The sequence below is a fragment of the Rhinopithecus roxellana genome, chromosome 5 (genome assembly GCF_007565055.1).
Source record: "Rhinopithecus roxellana isolate Shanxi Qingling chromosome 5, ASM756505v1, whole genome shotgun sequence".
Taxonomy (NCBI): domain Eukaryota; kingdom Metazoa; phylum Chordata; class Mammalia; order Primates; family Cercopithecidae; genus Rhinopithecus; species Rhinopithecus roxellana.
Window position 1 is genome coordinate 42471710 of NC_044553.1, and position 22927 is coordinate 42494636.

At 40.2% G+C, this 22927-nt stretch overlaps 1 protein-coding gene across 4 annotated transcripts in view; it reads right to left on the minus strand.

Annotated features, from left to right (window-relative positions):
- The window catches only part of RAB27A (RAB27A, member RAS oncogene family), a 94818-nt gene that overhangs the window by 31772 nt on the left and 40119 nt on the right, over positions 1-22927 (minus strand). The window contains exon 1 of one of the 4 annotated variants that reach the window (XM_030930551.1): positions 1689-1810. The exons of the other annotated variants lie outside the window; for them this stretch is intronic. The gene's annotated coding sequence lies outside the window, so the exon portion shown is untranslated. Of the gene's footprint in view, positions 1-1688; positions 1811-22927 lie in introns of those variants that run through there. 4 annotated transcript variants of the gene reach the window in all.

A 22927-nucleotide genomic window follows, 5' to 3' on the forward strand; every position in this document is an offset into this window, starting at 1 on the left:
TTGTGATATATATACACACACACACACACATACACACACATAGATATATATACACACATATATACACACACACATACACACACACACACATATACATATACACACACATACATATACATACACACACACACACTATGGAACACTACTCAGCCACAAAAAGGAATGAAATAATGGCATTCACAGAAATCTGGATGGAATTGAAGACCATTATTCTAAGTGAAGTAACTCAGGAATGGAAAACCAAATATCATATGTTCCCACTCATAAGTGGGAGTGAAGCTATGAGGATGTAAAGGCATAAGAATGATACAATGGACTTTGGGTACTCGGGCGAAAGAGTGGGAGGGGGGGTGGGGATAAAAGACTACAGATTGAATACAGTGTATACTGCTTGGGTGATGGGTGCACCAAAATCTCAGAAATCACCACTAAAGAACTTATTCATGTAACCAAACACCACCTGTTCCCCCAAAAACCTATGGAAATTTAAAAAAAGAAAGAAAGTCTGCTAGTGCTAGAACCTTGCCTTTTCTCTCTTTTTACATGGACATCTAATCTAGGCAATTTCATTCATTCTATTCATTTTCACATGTTATTACAGTTCCTTCAAAGACACTGTTATTTCACAAGCAAATTTACTCCCTGCTTCCTTATATATTACTATTAATATGTATTACATATTAAATCAGACTTCTTTGGAGTATCACTGCTCACTTGGGAACTGAGTTCCAGATTTAAACAGTCACTGCTCAGAGACCATAGTCCCACTTACCTATATTTACCTGGGTATTCTATCAAGGGCTCACTTACCTATATTTACCTGGGTATTCTATCAAGAACTGCTAAAAATTCAGCTCTTCAATACTGACTAAAACAAAAGTCCACCTTGAGGAAGAAAAATTCATTTATATCAGCAATACCTAACCATGGCTATTTTTGGTTCTTTGCAATCAGCACTTTTCATGATTTGTTTTTACCCTCTAAATAGATTCAAACCCAAAATATCAGTCCAACTAGAAATGGGATCTCTCTCCAGGGAAGGTTTACTTTTTTATTAAAATTTTATTGATACATAATATTTGTACATTTTATGGGGTACATGTAATACTTTGTTACATGCATAGAATGTAATGATCATATCAACACAATGTTACATGCACAGAATGTAATGATCAAGGTATTTAGGGTATTTATTACCTCAAGTATTTATCATTTCTATGCATTGAGAACATTTCAAGTACTCTCTTCTAGCTATTTTGAAATACACAATACATTTTTGTTAACTATAGTCACCCTAGTCTACTGCTGAACATTAGGACTTATTCTTTCCATCTAACTGTATGCTTGTACACATTAACCAACCTCTCTCCATTCCCCCAAATGCCAATAAACTCTCCTGAAAATCATAAAAATAACTATCTCATTAACACTGACAACTCCACATGACTATTCAAAAACATACATATTTATCTATCTATATACATGCCAGATGTCCTACATTAGATGCTACTGACTCCTGGCATTATCTCCTTTTTACCCAGCCCCATATCCAGAAACTTGGCTGCCATACTCAGTGCTTCCTATAGGACTATTTCTATGTATCCATAAAATTAATAAAAACTCAGACAAGAATACTGACTGGTTTTCAATGTTGCCTCCCTTACCCTGTCCTCAACTTGGTGACTCACCTTATGCTGAAAACTCCTGAATGCTGAGCCCCAAGAGCCACTGCAGGGTGTTTCCTCAGAGTGCTTCAGTGCAGATCTGCAACCTCACGTTTCAGGTATGGTTAGCCCGTGAATAAGGGCAGAGCCTCTACAAACATTCAAAATTCTATTTGCACACCATAAAGAGTGACACTTCACAGATGATGCCTTACCTATCTTTATAGTTGGGTATTTGCAAGTATAAGTCACCAGTATTAATGACATATAACAGAATTCCTCTCCAAAAACCGACAACTTGGACGTCAACATTATAGCATGTCACATCACAGTATCACACCTGGCTCTAAGTTATTGGAAATAAGAGCTAAGAATTGAAAAGCAAGTCCAGATAATGTTGACTCATTTGGGGGCTTCCCCTCAAACTGAATGGAGCAGCAAAAACAATACTGATCCTGCAGTGAGAATGATGCCAAAAGACACTGTGGCTACCTTATTTCCTCTTTATTTTTAATTTGAAAAAAAAAGTTGGTATAACAATGTTTTTTATATCACTTAAGGTACATGAAAAAATGCTGTCACCAATGGCATCATATTCTAGAATTCTCTAAACCCACTTACGTGGAATTCAAAGACTTAAACTATCTCTAATGTGTTTCATTTCCATAATCATACATGTAAGTCTACAAGTGATCTTCATGAGTTTTGTTTTCTATTCACAATAGCAATACTGACCAAGTAATCACAAAGGGACTATTAACAAACCAGACCGCAAACTGAAGGTATAGATACCACCATCAATATTAATCATAGTTCGCACTTTTCAGATTGTATCTTTAAGACAATTATCTGCTTTCTTGATCTGAAAATAAATGTTCAGACCTTCCACTCTCTGGGTTCAGTTTTCTAAAGGATAAAACAGAACCCAGAGAGGCAGACTGATTTGCACGATCTGGAATCTAGATCTCCTAGTTCCAAGTCCAATGTCTATTCTACCCCAAGCTTCATGTCCGTTACTCATTTTTGTTACAAATGCAATATTGGGCTTTAAAGTGACCACGAGTATGGTATTTTACAAGGTAACCTAATAGGAAACTTACAAAATCAAGCAGAGCTGGGTTTGAATCCCAAATCTCCCAGATACCAATTACTTGGATGTCTCTGAGCCTTAGATTTCCAGGTTTCTGTTCTATAAAAAAGAATATATACTACTCCTCACACCATTGTTCTGAGGATTCAATGAGATACTGTTTATGGAGTGCCCAGCACAATGGTTGGCATATACTGGGTACTTAATTGTTAGCTCACTTATTCTCCCCATTGTGGACATTCAGACTGAGTCTGAAGACCTAGAACAATTTTCAAATTGACTCTGGCCAGCTTAAAACATGTTTTTCTAGCACAAAGTATTGCTTACTGGTTCCAAGTGGTCAGCCGAGTTAACAAAGATCACTTTCAAACTAATTCTGATCTTTTTTAGCTGGTTCTAACCATTTGCGATTCATTTAATATAGATATGTTTATTTCAAAAGAGTTCTGATCAACTTAAAAACAGGTTCAAATCCATATAAAATACACCCATCCATTTTAGCATCATAGTTGTTCAAAAGAATCGGGTTCATATTATTTTAGGGTGAGTTAAAAGAAGTTCTCCTACAAAACTACTTTCTGACTTTGGCTAAAACCTGATATATCTAACCAAAATTATTGGAGTCTCATTGTAATTAGCTTTAATTGCTTCAGACTGGTTTTAGCTAGCTCAAATAGGCTCTGACTTGGACATGCAGGTGCTGACAGGCTCCTACAAGTTTTAGTTGGTTCTGAGTATATTTTACTGGATCAAACTCTGCTGACAAATTAAATCTACTTTCAATTGAGTCACACTTGCTCAAACTCTATTAAACTGCTGGAAACTAGTTTGATAACTACAGTTATCTATAAAATTGTTCTTACTTGTTTAGACTATATAGACTGGTTCAAAACAGTCTGAAATGTTTCAAATTAATTTCAGATGTCCAAACAGTTGAAAACTAGAAATGTAAAATGACAATCGGAAGCACCAAAAACAACAGTGTGGTGCTTAAAACTTGCACCAAACCAACAAACTTCAAATTTTATTTTGAAATTACCTCATTTGTAGGTATTCTGTATCCAAAAATGTATCTCCACCATTACATACTGTATCGCCACACTCGAACAGCATGTATGTGTTCGAGGACAGTAAAGGATTGGGAGAAAGGAGCACTGGCATAGGAGAAGATGACAGATAACAGGGAAAGATGTGATGAGTGACACAGGCTTCCCGGGTTGAGAATTCACCTCCCATCTTACCTCAAAGACCTGGCAGAAAAACATTCACCCATGACCCAGCAACAAAGACTTCAATTGGGAAAAACTTTCGGCAAATTTGGATGCCATCTAGAGTTTGTCCAAGACTGATCACACTGACCAGGCTGGTCTGGGTTAACAGAGACCGGAATTCCAAAGCATAAGGAAATTTCAGAGAAATAAAGGGAGTTGGGGGCAGGTAGGTTTTCAAAATAACAGCTCTTTCAAGGTTTGGGCATGGTGTTCAGGGTGACAACCTTCTTATCTGAGCTTGCAGTCCAATGAGTGAAAGCCTGGAGTTAATGGAATTACCCCATCTTTCAGCAGAAAATCATTCTAGTCCATAGCAGACTATACTCCCAACTCCATCTTGCAATCCCATACGTGGTTTTCTCATCACTACTTATCACTACTAGGTGAAGACAACTTAATGTTAAATCTCAATTGATGGTAGATTTTCATATAAATAATTTTTTTTTAATTTATTACTCAAGTCCTGAGTGGTATTCCTAGGGCCTGTTTTCCAGAAAGAAAATACTCCACTCCTCAAATACAGAAATCTAATAACGTAAATGATTTTTGTGTCGGCATTTCAGAGGACGAAGGGAAACAGTGAGAACACATAGTACCAGAATTGGACATTGGCGGCACCCAAACAACGTTGTACGCTCACCATTTCCTGCTTGTACTCCAGCCTACCGAGGTTTGGGAAGCCGGTTCACAAGGACTTCCCTGTGACACTCTCTTGCTGAAAATGTGTCTGAGGCCTAGGTCAGATGCCCACATGTCAAGGACTTTACACACATTAGCACAGCAATCCTCATCACTGCCCTAGAGGCAGGTTGCACATAGCATATACACTGTCTCCCTCAGAAAGATCTGGGGCTGTTCTATCATGAGTGCCGCAACGAGGGCATAAGTAACCGGGTCTTGGCCAGTCTACCCACATATTAGCATGGGCTCAATTCCAGTGTATTGTTGAGAGCCAGGAGAAAAGCATGGAGGTTAAAGGCAGAAACTCTACAACCAAGCCACCTGTATTTGAGTCCAGTCACGTAACTTTGGAAAATTTATTTAATCTCTTTTGTCTTGGGCTCCTCGTCTGTAAAACAGGAATGAGATTCTATTTTATCAATTCTAACATGCTTTCTTATTTTAACTTCTTTAAAACTGGGGTGCATCTTACATTTAAGTCTTACAACCCAAGACATCTTGCAATTGCTATTATAAATCAGGTGTCACTAGAGATACAGTTGTGTGAAAGTCTTTTGTTAGCATCTTCTAGCAAGGTCAAGAATGCATCATCAATATACTTTAGACTTAATGAAGCACAATAATAAAGCTATTTCAGAGGGCTATTGTGAGGATTGAGCTAGGGTATACACACAAAGTTTGGAACAGTGGACAGGACATACAGTAAGTCCTATGTAAGTATTAGCTGCTATGAGCAGCAGCATCCAGCAATCTGGCTTCCAAGGGTCAACATGCAGGCAATGTTCTTTTCTTTCCTAGAAGTATAAGGAAGTACACCGAGCCCCTAAACTAAAAATTAATTTTTAAAAATAAGGATGTGCTAAGAGTATTTGAAGCCAAGGTTACACATTTAAACTCTGTACCTTCTTGAAAAAAGTGCTGTCTACCTCAAGGAAATGTCTTCTAAAAAGTCAAGAATGACCTTAATTTGGGATACACAAAAGACTTTCTTATTCAGCTCACTTCTCTCTCTCCTCCTTATACAAATATTTTTTCAAAGTGCTCTCCACCCTCACTATCATCAGATTAACAATAGAAAGCAAGGAACACCCACTTCCTCAACATGTACTATGTGGTGTTAATTGCCTGGTGAGAGAAAGTCTATCATCTTCCTTATTTTTAAAATAAAACATATTTTCACCTGTAATACCAGTGACTGAGGAAGCTGAGTCATAAGGAGAGCTTGAGGTCAGGAGTTCAAGACCAGTCTAGGCAACTAGTAAGACCTATCTCTTAAAAAAAAAAAATATATATATATATATATATATATATATATAAAATTAGGCAGGTGTGTTAGCATTAGCCTGTAGTGGTAGCTGCTTGGGAGGCTGAGGCAGGAGGATTGCTTAAGCCCAGGAGTTCAAGGCTGCAGTAAGATACGATCACATCACTACACAGCAGCCTGGGCAACAGATTAACATCCCATCTTTAAATAAATTTTTTTAATAAATAAAAATAACCGCACATGTACCCCTGAACTTAAAATAAAAGTTGAAGGAAAAAAGCACTTAAAAAATTTTTAAGTGTTTTCAAAAATACTTTTTAAGTGTTTTTTAGGAAATAAGATAGAAGAGAGTAGATTTAGTTAAGAGCAAAGGGAAAAGATCTAGTTCTATTTCTCCCTCTCTTTCTGTCTCTCCTACACACACACACAGACATATCACAGCCCGGATTTTCCATGAAGTGTCATATTAAAGTCAATGATAGACTCCAACCTTAGGATCCCCTACTATTAGGCAGAATCATTCTAAAACTACTCTAGACAGGTCAGGCATCTTTTGAAAGCCAAATTTTCCCTCTATTACTCATATTTAGTGTAGAGCAAAAGAAAGGGGAGGAATAATATTAACTGAACAACTACATGTAAGAAATATACTTGATTTTATTTTATCTGCTCATCATCCTTAAAAAGAACTTCATGTCTGGACAAGACTCATACCATATAGAGAGTGATGTTTTCTCAGTGTGATGGCAAGTAGGCTTGAGTTCAAATTCTGTCTTTTCTACTCTGTATGACCTGATCTAAGTTTTTTAAACTAAGCCGTATTCTTTCAACTGTAAAATGGAGATAATAACAGTTCTAATCTCATTGAGCTGTTTTAAGGACTAAGTGAGATAACCCACAGAAAGCTTTTAGCACATTGTTTGCCCTGTGCTAAGTGTTCAATAATTGAAACTTATTAACAATACTACTAATAGTTTCACCAAGTTCTTTATTAGCAAGGCATGTGATTTTATAACCTATTCTTAATGTAACCAGTACCTGAACCTTCAGAAAAATCATAGAAAGAAATTCAATGTAAATACAATGACTTTGGGGTGCCCTACCCATCACAAAATCTACTTTGGCATTCCAACCTAAGAATGAGTTGTATCTGGGTGGTTTTTGGTAATTTCAGACCTAGGAGTACCCATTAGTTGAATGCTCTAATTTCCAGAAGAGGAAACTGAAACCCAGAGAAGGCAAATGAATAGTCTGAAATAAACCAGATAGATATGGAGCTAGTCTAGATCTCAAGTCTCCTAAATTTCAGTCATGTATGTATATTTTTTCTTCTGTCTGTATTCCTTCCTTCAGAGCAAGAAACCTCAGTTATAGCTTCTTGAATTCAAGAAGCAAAAGTTTTCTTCAGTGCCAGCAGTTATAGCAGTGATAAACTGCTTTATGATTAAGGCTTGGGCTGTTAAAGACATTGGGTTGAAGGATCTGTACTTCTGTCCTCAGAGTCCCTCGGTCAAGAATCCTGATGAGCTCCGCCAAGGAGAGAAGTCATAAATTGGGAGCTTGTCTGCTTCTTGGTGGTCATTGCAAATCCAAGAAAAAACAAAGCAACAACAAAAAACTCTTCTTGATACTTGTACCATATCCCATAAATCAACTTTCTTTCCTATGGTTTCAAAATGAAAAGCAAGCAGAGAAATCATGAAATTTTCCATTTCCCTGTAGAATTGCTCAGTCCCTTAGTATTTTCCTCTCAAATAAGATTATTTTAGGCTGGGTGCAGCAACTCACACCTGTAATCCCAGCACTTTGGGAGGCCAAGGCGGGTGGATCACCTAAAGTAAGGAGTTCGAGACCAGCCTGCCCAACATGGTGAAACTCCATCTCTACTAAAAATACAAAAAATGAGCTGGGTGTGGTGGCGGGCACCTGTAATCCCAGCTTCTTTGGAGGCTGAGGCAGGAGAATCACATCAAGATCGCGCCATTGCACTACAGTCCGGGCAACACAGCGAGACTTTATTTTCTCTGACATCATGTCTCTGTAAGGATACTTCTGACCCTCTATCTTTTTCCTTCATTCAATAAATATTGATTGAATGCTTACTATATGCTGGGTGCCAGCGTACAATGGGGATCCAACTCAGTTATACTCAATGTGGAAAATGCATCTCTTACTCCTTGCCTACTTTAGACCTTATGGTTTTAGCCATGCCCCAGTCTAACTTCTCCCAATGACTATACCTGCCTTTGGGTTTTCAAATAAGCCAATCTTTCCGAACATTTTAAGCTTCTCTCATAAACATAACACAACATGACATCAAAATTCATATCCCAAGTCAGATGTTTCACAAAGATGCAAAAGGAATAAACATGCAAAAGGAATAAAAATGTGAAGCTCAGACGGGCATGATGGCTCACACCTGTAATCCCAGCACTTTGGGAGGCTGAGATGGGCGGATCACTTGAGGTCAGGAGTTTGAGACCAGCCTAGTCAACATGGTGAAACCCTGTCTCTACTAAAAATACAAAAACACAAATGGCTGGGCATGGTGATGGGTACCTGTAATCCCAGCTACTCAGGGGGGTTGAGGCAGGATAATCACTTGAACCTGGGAGGTGGAGGTCGCAGTGAGCAGAGATGGCACCACTGCGTTCCAGCCTGGGAGACAGAGGGAGTCTCCATCTCAAAAACCAAGCCAACAAACAAACAAAACAAAACAAACAAACAAAAACACGTAAAGCTCAGTAGAGAATAAAGAGATAGCCTCAACCTCCTGGGCTCATGTGATCCTCCTGTCACAGCTTCCCACGTAGCTGAGATCACAGCAGTGCACAACACCATACACCATGCTCAGCTTTTTTTTTTTTTTTTTTTTGTAGGTGGGAAGATGAGGTTTCCCTATGTTGCCCAGGCTGGTCTCAAACTCCTGAGCTCAAGAGGAGAAATATTCAGAAAGAGAAACATAAGGTATATTATAAAGAATGTTTCATCTGAAAATATTTTGAATTTTTTAGAATGGTTAATAAAATATTCGAGTGTTCCCATGTAGCTTATGGACTTCAGTTCTTGCGGCGTAAAATTATTTTTGCAGATAAATAGGAGCAGGTGAATACAACTATCACTTTTCGGGTAGCACAGAACATCAGCATTTATGTGAATTACAACACCACATGTTCTTTCATATAATTTAACAGCCCCTTGTCCAGGGATTCGTTTGGAGAAAATGTTCATATACAAATGACTGGCATAGAAATATAAAGTTTATCAGTGCTTTTATGTTTAACGTTAAAAAGCAGTAGGCTTTTCTTGGTTTTCTGTTTGTTTGTTTTGTTTTTAATGATCCCACTATGGACCCATACCTGGCATTCTGGAAGGAAACACATAACAGAGACGCCAAAAGCAAGGAAGAGAAGTCACATGGCATGAGGCAGGATAGAAGAGGCATATTATAATGTACCAAGATATTTGAGTAGGGACAACTTGTATTTACCAAATGAGCCCTGGCCACAACTCTCACAGACCATTACAATTCCTACACCCTGAGGTGAAACACAGCTACTTTTACTTCAAAAGCAAGATGCATACTGCCCAATAGCAGGAACCCCATTTCCACAAGTGGAGACAGCCTATGTCTTCCGTGCAGTTTACTCATCTCAACTTCTGGTCTAGATGTGTGTAGATACAGTTCTCCCCTCTCTAATATGTCAAGAGTGGAAAAAATGACGTTATAAACAAAGAGCTTGTCTTGTTTGTGCAAAATCTCAGGCGGAGAGAAGTGGAAATCTAACACCTTTGAAAAGTAGAAGGAAACAGGAATATGATTTTTCCTTGTTTCTTATTGAAAGATGAGTTTGATTTTATCTAAATTCAGAATATTAGATAACTGCATTTTATATTCACCTATAACCTAAGATTCATAAGTGCATTCCTATCAGTACAGTATTTTATAATAATAACATAAGTCCATCCTTAACAGTGATGTTGAGGCAGCAGAGAAGTTCACAGCTAGAAACTGTTGAGATCTTAAGGTGTACAGCATTTGGTTTAATATTTACAAATGCACCTGCTACATAGGAATATTCCATTTCCCTCATCTAAACAAAGTGAAAACTTTTAGACCAAATGCTAGAAATCTGCTAGACCAGCTTCTAGCAGATGGTAATATTCCAGTAAAGCAAGTTCTTCAGACAAAAAATAAAATTATCTGCAAATACTGTTGAATTAAATATCCATTTCTAGGTCAGGCATGGTGGCTCATGCCTGTAACCCCAGCACTTTGGGAGGCCAAGGCAGGTGGATCACTTGAGGTCAGGAGTTCAAAACCAACATGGCAAAACCCTGACTTTACTAATAATACAAAAAAATTAGCCTGTAGTCCCAGCTACTCAGGAGACTGAGGCAGGAGAATTACTTGAACCCGGGAATTACATGTAATATACATATACCCACATATATACACATATATATTACATGTAAATATATACATATAATACATATATATATATATACACACATTTCTAAATGCTTCCAAAACATACCTCATTTTTAACAGCATCTTCCAGATGTTCATAATTTTTCTTAAAGCGAAAGACCAGGATGAAGAAAAAAACAAGCAGTCATAGCCTAGAAACCCATGAACTATTTCTGAAATGTTACCATCACCTCAGTGGGTGACCAACATAACCCGGTAGGCAAACAACACAAACAACTATATGTCAGGAAACAAGAGGGCATTGAAATGATTCCTGAAAGCAGAAAAGGTTGTGGAAGACCAATGTCAATGACTCAAATGAGGTATCGGCTTTTTTTCTTAATTTATGGAAACCATTGACTCATTTACCCAAAAGACATTATTTGTTGCCCAAGGCTCTTCCAGGGTCAGAATATGAATGTTTATAGAGATTTATGGAAAGTAAATTCATCAAAACACTGGGTCTTATAGGACTTATAGTTGTGACAAGTACCTCTTGCTTTATAGATATAGGGTAATAGAAAAAAAAACAAACATAGAATATATGCCATTGGTAAAACATAGCCAATACAGTGGAAACAGGTGTGGCTGTTTGGTTTGCTTAGTAATATCTCAAATAATGTGACAGCAGTCTCAGAATGGACACAACCACACGACACTGCAATAGTCTGCTCAACCCATAGCTAAACGTGCCTCTTACCACCACCAAGAAACAAGCAGTCTCCAAGAATTTGGAACGAGTGCAAAATCTATGAAGTATGCTCCCACTGAGTGGTTGCTTTTTGTGAGCACATAGAAGACAATGAAACACAGACTTCGGAGTCAAGTTCTCCTAAATTCAAATAACAGTACACCACCTCCTACCTGTACAAAGTGAACAGCAAAATGCCTGATGAAGATAAATGAACCATAGCTATTCTTATGATTATGACAGATTAAGGCTTAAATCAGGCTTGAGCACTGAGCCTGGTGGTTTTTCCACTCTACCTGCAGGATGATACTGAGACTTCATAAAGCTATCAAAGAATGGAGTGGAAATATTTCCTGAAAATGAAAAAGGAGGAACAACTTAAGCTACCTGGAAGGTGGAACATCTGCAAGCCCAACTGGTAAGTACTGGGAATTCTGGTATTAACAAGCTCTGAAGAGGTAAAATGCAGAGCTTTGGTTATCTCAGAGGGCCACCAAACTCATGGGCTCAAGGCTCAAAGGCAGAAAAAATAGAAATGACAGCACAGCCAGGACTGAGAGAATTACAAATCAGATAGCACTCAAAAAAAAAAAAAAAAAAAAAAAACAAAGAAAAAAAATTCAGCACTCAAAGGACTTCACACTGCAAAGAGAATTTCCAAGTTGCAAAACACAGACCTTAAAACAGTGTCAAGGAATCTGTCAAGACTCATCTTCCTGCAACATGACACATGCATGGAAAGCCTTTGTCCAACACAGACTGACTCCCCTCTTGCATCTCACCTGCCTCAAGTTTTTTGTTTGCTGCAACACAGGAAAGATGTTAATCTGTTAGGGAAACACACCAATTCAAAAAGCAGACCCTTTGCTTTCTGAAGGAGCAACGATACTTCTTTCCTTCCAAGAAAAATGTTGAATTAGAAGCAGCCAGAGCTGTTAAAGATGACTGTCCAAATAATAAAAGCAATTAGACAAATGTCCATGAGTTGACAGTAACTGGGGAAGAGAGGGGCTCGTTTATCATTGACTTTTTAAAAAATGAGAATATGAGTATCATCAGTTTGGCACATAGATACTTAAAAAGACTACTAAGAGGCACCAGGTATGGCTTCACACCTCCCTTGTCCTGCCTACCCCACACCCTCATCCTCACTAACCACATTTTTTTTTTTTTTTGAGACAGAGTCTCGCTCTGTTGCCCAGGCTGGAGTGCAGTGGTGCAGTCTCAGCTCACCGCAAGCTCCACCTCTGGGGTTCACGCCATTCTCCTGCCTCAGCCTCCCGAGCAGCTGGGACTACAGGCCCACGGCACCACGCCCTGACTACAGGCACTAACCACATTTAAGCAGATACATTCTCTGCCCACAGGAATATGTTCTTCAGGTACGTGGTTGCATGCTAAAGCACACAGGACTTTCATCTCTTCACAGCTGATTTTCATTTCCATAGTCAAACATCCGCCCTACCACACCCCATGCTGTGTTCCAACAGCCTCACTTCCAACCATCATCTGGGTGCCACAGCCTCTTTACTTTTAGTCTTTTTCCTCTTCTGGCTTTCCTGTCCCTCATCTCCAGGTACTGTTGCCAAACTCCAGTTTGCATGTGCAAAAAGTGACATGAAACTAACAATGCCAGTGCTTTTCTTGTTACACACTGAATTGCTATGTCAACTTCAAGATGTGCAACCCTCCTCAATAAATTCATAATGTTGCTGTGTCTTCAGGGACTCCCACTTTTCCAATCAGGAAGAGCTTTTCCCCTGCAAAGTCTGGGAAAACAGCCATTCTGGAAACCCAAGTGCTTCTTAATACTATGCCAGCTTGGGCTTTACCATAATGTTAATGAAAAGGTAGCATTCTGATACAAACAGGTCACGTGTTTAAAACATTAGTATCATAAACCCGGGAGGCGGAGCTTGCAGTGAGCCGAGATCCGGCCACTGCACTCCAGCCTGGGCGACAGAGCGAGGCTCCATCTCAAAAAAAAAAGAAATTACTATCTATAAATATGTTTATTATATCCCAACTTAGTTCTTTTAAAAACAGTCAACTAGGCTCAGAAAAATCAAGGCTTTTCCTGATGTTTTAATACCATTAAACCAATGATGCCAGGATTCTTAGCTTCTTCCATTTGGTGTCAGTACGCTATAGACAGCCAGCTATATATAGGTCCTTTTGGTTTTTGTCAAGTCTACTGTCTCCATTAATATATATTTATAACACATGTTTAAATGTTCCCTAAATATCATATTCTTTAGTAACTGAACAAAAAAAAAAAGAAAGAAAGAAAACTCACCTAATGGACAAGGTCAAATCAAATATACTTCTTATTGCTTCTCAAAGTCTTTCCTTATTTCACCTCTTATTCAGTATGCAGAGTCTCAGAACTGACTGCATTTCTATCAGCAGCTGTTTACAGAATGGGGTGTGACTTGTGTTTGCTTATGCAAAAGGACTGAAGAACAACAATGCACACTCATCCAGCCAGTTTCCAACTCAGCCCGTCAGATTACAGTTGGCTTTTTTGCTGTTACTGCTGTCCATCTCTAATTTTATTGCATTGTGATTGCTAAATGTGGTCTGCATAACATCGAATTTGGGGGAATTTAAGAGGAATTAAGTTTATTTATTTAGAGACAGGGTCTCACTCTGTTGCCCAGGCTGGAGCGCACTGGCACAATTATGTCTCACCGTAGCCTTGACCTCCCCAGCTTAAGCAATCCTCCCACCTCAGCCTCCTAAGTAGCTGGGATCACAGGTATGCACCACCAAAAAGGGATAATTCTTTTTCAGTTTTTTGGTAGAGACAAGGTGTCACTATGTTGCTGCCCAGGCTGGTCTTGAACTCCTGGGCTCAAGTGATCCTCCTATCTCAGCCTCCCAAAGTGGTGAAATGACAGGCATAAGCCACCATGTCCCGCCTGAATTAAGTTTTATAAGTGTTCCATGATTATGTGAAAACAATCTGTACATCCTGTTATTGGATGCAAAATTACATACATTATAGTCAAATTAGTTAGTTGTGGTTTTCGATCTGATATATCCTTATTTATCTTTTTGCTACTTCATCTGTTTCTAAGAAACAGATGTGTTGAAGGTGTGTTGAAACTCCTAGATCATATTCATTTTTAGAAAATATGCCCAAGGTCATGTCTTAAAGAGGATGAATATATAAAGCATAATAAAAGAGCAAGCATTGTAGTCTTTATTCAGTGAAGCACTAAATCTGTGCTTTTCAGTTTGTATTCTGTGAAACTCTGGGATTCATGAAAATACTTTAAGAGTTCTGTAAACTGAGGCAGGGCGCGGTGGCTCAAGCCTGTAATCCCAGCACTTTGGGAGGCCGAGACGGGCGGAACATGAGGTCAGGAGATCGAGACCATCCTGGCTAATACGGTGAAACCCCGTCTGTACTAAAAAATACAAAAAACTAGCTGGGCGAGGTGGCGGGCGCCTGTAGTCCCAGCTACTTGGGAGGCTGAGGCAGGAGAATGGCCTAAACCTGAGAGGCGGAGCTTGCAGTGAGCTGAGATCCGGCCACTGCACTCCAGCCTGGGCGGCAGAGCAAGACTCCGTCTCAAAAAAAAAAACAAGTTCTGTAAACTTATTAAAATTTTATTTTTCTATTGTTTGTTTTTGGGTTTTGGGGGGGTTTTTTTTGTTTGTTTGAGATGGAGTCTCACTCTGTCACCCAGGCTGGAGTGCAGTGGCATGATCTTGGGCTCACTGAAACCACCGCCTCTCGGGTTCAAGTGATTCTCATGCCTCAGTCTCGCGTGTGGCTAGGACTAAAGGCCTGCGCAACCACGCCCAGCTAATTTTTGTATTTTTTAGTAGAGATGGGGTTTCACCATGTTGGCCAGGCTGGTCTCAAACTCCTGACCTCAAGTGATCTGCCCACCTCAGCCTTCCAAGGTGCTGGGATTACAGACATGAGCCACCGCACTTGGACTTTCTATTATGTTTTTTAAAAACTGGAATTAAAAAAAGTATATGGTCAAATAAGGTATATACCAAATTTAGAGACCTCCAAATTGTTTATTTATGCTACTTTAAGTTATTTACGTCTGCCATTAGCATTTACATGCTATTTGGAATTCCTATAATTATTAGTTGAGAAGCCTGTAATTTGCACTAGACTTCTCTCCTTTTCTTAATCAGAATGGATTCATTTGTCTATTGTTGTAAAATTATTTAAGGAAGCACATGTGAACTACATTCAATAAACGGCAGTCAAGGCTCAGGCACATGTTTCCGCACATGTTTGCTTTCATCCTGTTACAACAGTCAATTGAGCAATAAAGAACGAACACAATATGTTGCATCATAACATTTTATTACAGATCACTATAGAGATTATTCTTTGGGAAGTTTCTTGTCTGACTTCTAGAAGCATGAAAGGGCTACTCTAGGTTTAGGCTACTTCTTTTTCATAGCAGATAAGTGTCTTCACAGCCAGTTCCTGCATAGGAAACCTACATAATGTCATTGCAACAAACCTTTCATTGCCTCAGAAAACTGCTCTGGTCCAGCTGGTTGCAAACTTTCTTTAGCAATAAAACTGTTTCTTCAAATAAAATCTTACATGGCACCCCAACATATAAATAGGTGGCAGCAGATGATTCTAATGAAAGGAGTGAAGGTTAAGACACCAACGCCCATAGACCCACCAAGGACATAAGAAGAATCTCACTGTACACATTTGGAAAATCATTGCAGAAAGGTCTACCTACAGCGCAGCTCTGAATCATCTCCTTTGCCTTTGGCTTTGTCCCTAAACACCTCCTCTCTGCCTAACCACTTCAGTTGACAGCTCATTTGTAAGGTCTGCCACACTCTTTATTCAGCGTCTCCTATACCACCTTAACACAATTCTTATCTGGGAGGGATCTGAAATGCTTTGGGTGTCCCTGGTGAGAACTGCAAGAGGAGCTATCTAAAGCTTGAGAGAATGAAATGAGACTACAGGAAGAGTCTTGAGAACGACCATCACTGGGTCATTCCCAGAGAATGTGTCCTGGAAATGAGTCCTGGAAAAATCTAGGCCAAATTGCCCAAAAGGGAAGCAGCATTGACCATGGGATAGGAAAGTGATGTCCTTAAAGGGGCAAGAGAGAAAACTGCTGGGAGGATGTTTGTAACCAGCTACATTGGTGATCCTTTCTTGTATCTAAATGGACACTTTGAGGCCATCAGAAAATATGACCAGATTAGTCCTGACGGACTCAAAAATCTATATATGGATGGAACCCTCAAAAGTCAAGGTATGGTTTGAAGAACACAATGAAATGTTGGTATAGCAACTTTAAGATAACTGAGAACATATTATTTTGTGCTGTATCAGAAGTCACTTCACACTAAATTATAGCACAAAAGAGCATAAAGAGGTACAAAAATTTTTTTAAATACTGATCAAAGTAAAACTTCAGATTTTCTTCTTTCTGTGAATTCAGAAGAAATTTCTAGTATTAGGCTCAGCTAATGGCTGTGTCATGAGGAGTGTTTTACATGAAGGTACCCTTGCTTAAAACCATTACAAAGTTCCAGGGAAGGAGAAAGGGGCAGGAGGTAGAGGGGACAGAGAAACCCCTGCATTCCCTACCTGGCTTTATGTCAAGGCAGCACAAAATCAACTCAAACCCACAGGGATTAAATACAAAGGGAGTTTTCAGACAGGTATTCAAAGTCATATCAAGGTCAAACACCAAGAGACTAAGGAGCACATCAACAAAGGGGAATAGTAGTTTATGGATCTGGGAGTCTCAGAGGATAGCATTCCAAGAATTCAAGAGGACATCTGGGCAGACAACACAGTTCATTAGAGCCCATAGTAACAGTAGCTAGAAAAGACTGGGGGAGAGTGGTGAGGGATATAAAAACTACATATTGGGTACAATGCACACTATTCAGGTGATGGGTACACTAAAATCTCAGAATTCACCACTATATAATTCATCCAAGTTGCCGGGCACAGTGGCTCACACCTGTAATCCCAGCACTTTGGGAGGCCAAGGCAGGTGGATCACTTGAGGCCAGGAGTTCAACAGCCTGGTCAACATAGTGAAACCCTGTCTCTACTAAAAAATACAAAAATTAGCCAGGCGTGGAGACACATGCCTGTAATCCCAGCTACTCTGGAGGCTGAGGCATGAGAATGGCTCGAACCCGGGAAGCAGAGGCTGCAGTAAGCCAAGATTGCACCACCATACTCCAGCCTGGGTGACAGAGCGAGACTCCATCTCAAAAAAATATAGAAAATAAAATAATAATTCATCCATGCAGCCAAAAACCCGAAAAGCTATAGATATAGGATAGATGTAGATATACATATCTATTTATATATACCAAAAAAAGACCCATAGTAGTTGTTGCTTTATCAAAAGCCAGATAAATTTTCTAACCTTCTAAGTTACAGCAATTTATTTGATCAACTTGCTTTCCCCTATTCTGCCCATCCAGTTTGAAAGGCTCCCTGGCCAGGTGCGGTGGCTCACACCTGTAATCCCAGCACTTTGTGAGGTCAAGAGATCGAGACCAGCTGGCCAACATGGTGTAACCCCAGCTCTACTAAAATTACAAAAAGTAGCTGGGCATGGTGGCATGCGCCTGTAATCCCAGTTACTTGGGAGGCCAAGACAGGAGAATCGCTTGAACCCAGGAGGCAGAGGTTGCAGTGAGCCAAGATCGTGTCACTGCACTCCAGCCTGGCTGACAGAGCAAGACTCCGTCAGTTAAAAAAAGAAAAGAAAGGCTCCCTAATTGGCCAGGTGTGCTGGCTCATGCCTGTAATCCCAGCACTTTGGAAAGCCAAGGCTGACAGATCACCTGAGTTAAGGTATTCGAGGCCATCCTGGCCAACATGGTGAAACCTGTCTCTACTAAAAATACAAAAATTAGCCGGGCATGGTGGTGGGCGCCTATAATCCCAACTACTCCGGAGGCTAAGGCAGGAGAATTGCTTGAACTAGGGAGGCAGAGGTTGCAGTGAGCCAAGACAGTGCCACCGCACTCCAGCCTGGGTGACAGAGCGAGACACGATCTCAAAGAAAAAAAAAAAAAAGAAAAGCTCCCTAACTATTCCAACTAGGCTCCTTCACTAAGTTTCCTTTTCCTGACTAGGCAGATGGAAAGCCAAGCATCCAGGTTAGAACTTAGTCCCTCAAGGCCATACCTTGTCTCTGTCCTCAGCTAAGCCCGGGATAAGGCCATCTATGGAAACAAAGCTCCTATTTTCTTAACATGTCTCTGAGAAAGACATTTGAAGCCTAGAGGTTAAGAACATAAGGGCTAAAATGAGCAGGCAAGAGGGTCACTCAGAAAGAACAAGAGCCTTGTTTAAAATAAAATTAAAAAAAAGTCAGGGGGCGGAGCAAGATGGCCGAATAGGAACAGTTCCAGTCTCCAGCTCCCAGCAGGAGCGACACAGAAGACCGGTGATTTCTGCATTTTCAACTGAGGTACTGGGGTCATCTCACTGGGGAGTGCCGGACAATTGGTGCTGGTCAGTTGCTGCAGCCTGACCAGCAAGAGCTGAAGCAGGGCGAGGCATTGCCTCACCTGGGAAGTGAAAGGGGGAAGGGAATCCCTCTTCCTAGCCAGGGGAACTGAGACACACAACACCTGGAAGGTCGGGTAACTCCCACCCCATTACTGTGCTTTAAGCAAACGGGCACACCAGGAGAATATATCCCACACCTGGCCGGGAGGGTCCCATGCCCACGCAGCCTCCCTCATTGCTAACACAGCAGTCTGTGATCTAACCGCAAGGCAGCAGCGAGGCTGGGGGAGGGGCGCCCGCCATTGCTGAGGCTTAAGTAGGTAAACAAAGCCGCTGGGAAGCTCAAACTGGGTGGAGCTCACAGCAACTCAAGGAAACCTGCCTGTCTCTGTAGACTCCACCTCTGGGGACAGGGCACAGTTAACAACAACAACAACAAAAGCAGCAGAAACTTTGCAGACGCAAACGACTCTGACACCTTTGAAGAGAGCAGTGGATCTCCCAACATGGAGGTTGAGATCTGAGAAGGGACACACTGCCTGCTCAAGTGGGTCCCTGACCCCGAGTAGCCTAACTGGGAGACATCCCCCACTAGGGGCAGTCTGACACGCCACACCTCACAGGGTGGAGTACACCCCTGAAAAGAAGCTTCCAAAGTAAGAATCAGACAGGTACACTCGCTGTTCAGCAATATTCTATCTTCTGCAACCTCTGCTGCTGATACCTAGGCAAACAGGGTCTGGAGTGGACCTCAAGCCATCTCCAACAGACCTACAGCTGAGGGTCCTGACTGTTAGAAGGAAAACTATCAAACAGGAAGAACACCTATACCAAAAGCCCATCAGTACGTCACCATCATCAAAGACCAGAGGCAGATAAAACCACAAAGATGGGGAAAAAGCAGGGCAGAAAAGCTGGAAATTCAAAAAATAAGAGCGCATCTCCCTCTGCAAAGGAGCGCAGCCCATCACCAGCAACGGATCAAAGCTGGTCAGAGAATGACTTTGACGAGATGAGAGAAGAAGGCTTCAGTCCATCAAACTTCTCAGAGCTAAAGGAGGAATTACGTACCCAGCGCAAAGAAACTAAAAATCTTGAAAAAAGAGTGGAAGAATTGACAGCTAGACTAATTAATGCAGAGAAGGTCATAAACGAAATGACAGAGATGAAAACCATGACACGAGAAATACGTGACAAATGCACAAGCTTCAGTAACCGACTCGATCAACTGGAAGAAAGAGTATCAGCGATTGAGGATCAAATGAATGAAATGAAGCGAGAAGAGAAACCAAAAGAAAAAAGAAGAAAAAGAAATGAACAAAGCCTGCAAGAAGTATGGGATTATGTAAAAAGACCAAATCTACGTCTGATTGGGGTGCCTGAAAGTGAGGGGGAAAATGGAACCAAGTTGGAAAACACTCTTCAGGATATCATCCAGGAGAACTTCCCCAACCTAGTAGGACAGGCTAACATTCAAATTCAGGAAATACAGAGAACGCCACAAAGATACTCCTCGAGAAGAGCAACTCCAAGACACATAATTGCCAGATTCACTAAAGTTGAAATGAAGGAAAGAATCTTAAGGGCAGCCAGAGAGAAAGGTCGGGTTACCCACAAAGGGAAGCCCATCAGACTAACAGCAGATCTCTCGGCAGAAACTCTACAAGCCAGAAGAGAGTGGGGGCCAATATTCAACATTCTTAAAGAAAAGAATTTTCAACCCAGAATTTCATATCCAGCCAAACTAAGTTTCATCAGTGAAGGAGAAATAAAATCCTTTACAGATAAGCAAATGCTTAGAGATTTTGTCACCACCAGGCCTGCCTTACAAGAGACCCTGAAGGAAGCCCTAAACATGGAAAGGAACAACCGGTACCAGCCATTGCAAAAACATGCCAAAATGTAAAGACCATCGAGGCTAGGAAGAAACTGCATCAACTAACGAGCAAACTAACCAGTTAATATCAGAATGGCTGGATCAAGGTCACACATAACAATATTAACCTTAAATGTAAATGGACTAAATGCTCCAATTAAAAGACACAGACTGGCAAACTGGATAAAGAGTCAAGACCCATCAGTCTGCTGTATTCAGGAGACCCATCTCACATGCAGAGACATACATAGGCTCAAAATAAAGGGATGGAGGAAGATCTACCAAGCAAATGGAGAACAAAAAAAAGCAGGGGCTGCAATACTAGTCTCTGATAAAACAGACTTTAAACCATCAAAGATCAAAAGAGACAAAGAAGGCCATTACATAATGTTAAAGGAATCAATTCAACAGGAAGAGCTAACTATCCTAAATATATATGCACCCAATACAGGAGCACCCAGATTCATAAAGCAAGTCCTTAGAGACTTACAAAGAGACTTAGACTCCAATACAATAATAATGGGAGACTTCAACATTCCACTGTCAACATTAGACATATCAACAAGACAGAAAGTTAACAAGGATATCCAGGAATTGAACTCATCTCTGCACCAAGCGGACCTAATAGACATCTACAGAACTCTCCACCCCAAATCAACAGAATATACATTCTTCTCAGCACCACATCGCACTTATTCCAAAATTGACCACATAGTTGGAAGTAAAGCACTCCTCAGCAAATGTAAAAGAACAGAAATTATAACAAACTGTCTCTCAGACCACAGTGCAATCAAACTAGAACTCAGGACTAAGAAACTCAATCAAAACTACTCAACTACATGGAAACTGAACAACCTGCTCCTGAATGACTACTGGGTACATAACGAAATGAAGGCAGAAATAAAGATGTTCTTTGAAACCAATGAGAACAAAGATACAACATACCAGAATCTCTGGGACACATTTAAAGCAGTGTGTAGAGGGAAATTTATAGCACTAAATGCCCACAAGAGAAAGCTGGAAAGATCTAAAATTGACACTCTAACATCACAATTAAAAGAACTAGAGAGGCAAGAGCAAACACATTCAAAAGCTAGCAGAAGGCAAGAAATAACTAAGATCAGAGCAGAACTGAAGGAGATAGAGACACAAAAACCCTCCAAAAAATCAATGAATCCAGGAGTTGGTTTTTTGAAAAGATCAACAAAATTGACAGACCGCTAGCAAGACTAATAAAGAAGAAAAGAGAGAGGAATCAGATAGACGCAATAAAAAATGATAAAGGGGATATCACCACCAACCCCACAGAAATACAAACTACCATCAGAGAATACTATAAACACCTCTACGCAAATCAACTAGAAAATCTAGAAGAAATGGATAATTTCCTGGACACTTACACTCTTCCAAGACTAAACCAGGAAGAAGTTGAATCCCTGAATAGACCAATAGCAGGCTCTGAAATTGAGGCAGTAATTAATAGCCTACCAACCAAAAAAAGTCCAGGACCAGATGGATTCACAGCTGAATTCTACCAGAGGTACAAGGAGGAGCTGGTACCATTCCTTCTGAAACTATTCCAATCAATAGAAAAAGAGGGAATCCTCCCTAACTCATTTAATGAGGCCAACATCATCCTGATACCAAAGCCTGGCAGAGACACAACAAAAAAAGAGAATTTTAGACCAATATCCCTGATGAACATCGATGCAAAAATCCTCAATAAAATACTGGCAAACCGGATTCAGCAGCACATCAAAAAGCTTATCCACCATGATCAAGTGGGCTTCATCCCTGGGATGCAAGGCTGGTTCAACATTCGCAAATCAATAAACGTAATCTAGCATATAAACAGAACCAAAGACAAAAACCACATGATTATCTCAATAGATGCAGAAAAGGCTTTTGACAAAATTCAACAGCCCTTCATGCTAAAAACGCTCAACAAATTCGGTATTGATGGAACATACCTCAAAATAATAAGAGCTATTTATGACAAACTCACAGCTAATATCATACTGAATGGGCAAAAACTGGAAAAATTCCCTTTGAAAACTGGCACAAGACAGGGATGCCCTCTCTCACCACTCCTATTCAACATAGTGTTGGAAGTTCTGGCTAGGGCAATCAGGCAAGAGAAAGAAATCAAGGATATTCAGTTAGGAAAAGAAGAAGTCAAATTGTCCCTGTTTGCAGATGACATGATTGTATATTTAGAAAACCCCATTGTCTCAGCCCAAAATCTCCTTAAGCTGATAAGCAACTTCAGCAAAGTCTCAGGATACAAAATTCATGTGCAAAAATCACAAGCATTCTTATACACCAGTAACAGACAAACAGAGAGCCAAATCATGAATGAACTTCCATTCACAATTGCTTCAAAGAGAATAAAATACCTAGGAATCCAACTTACAAGGGATG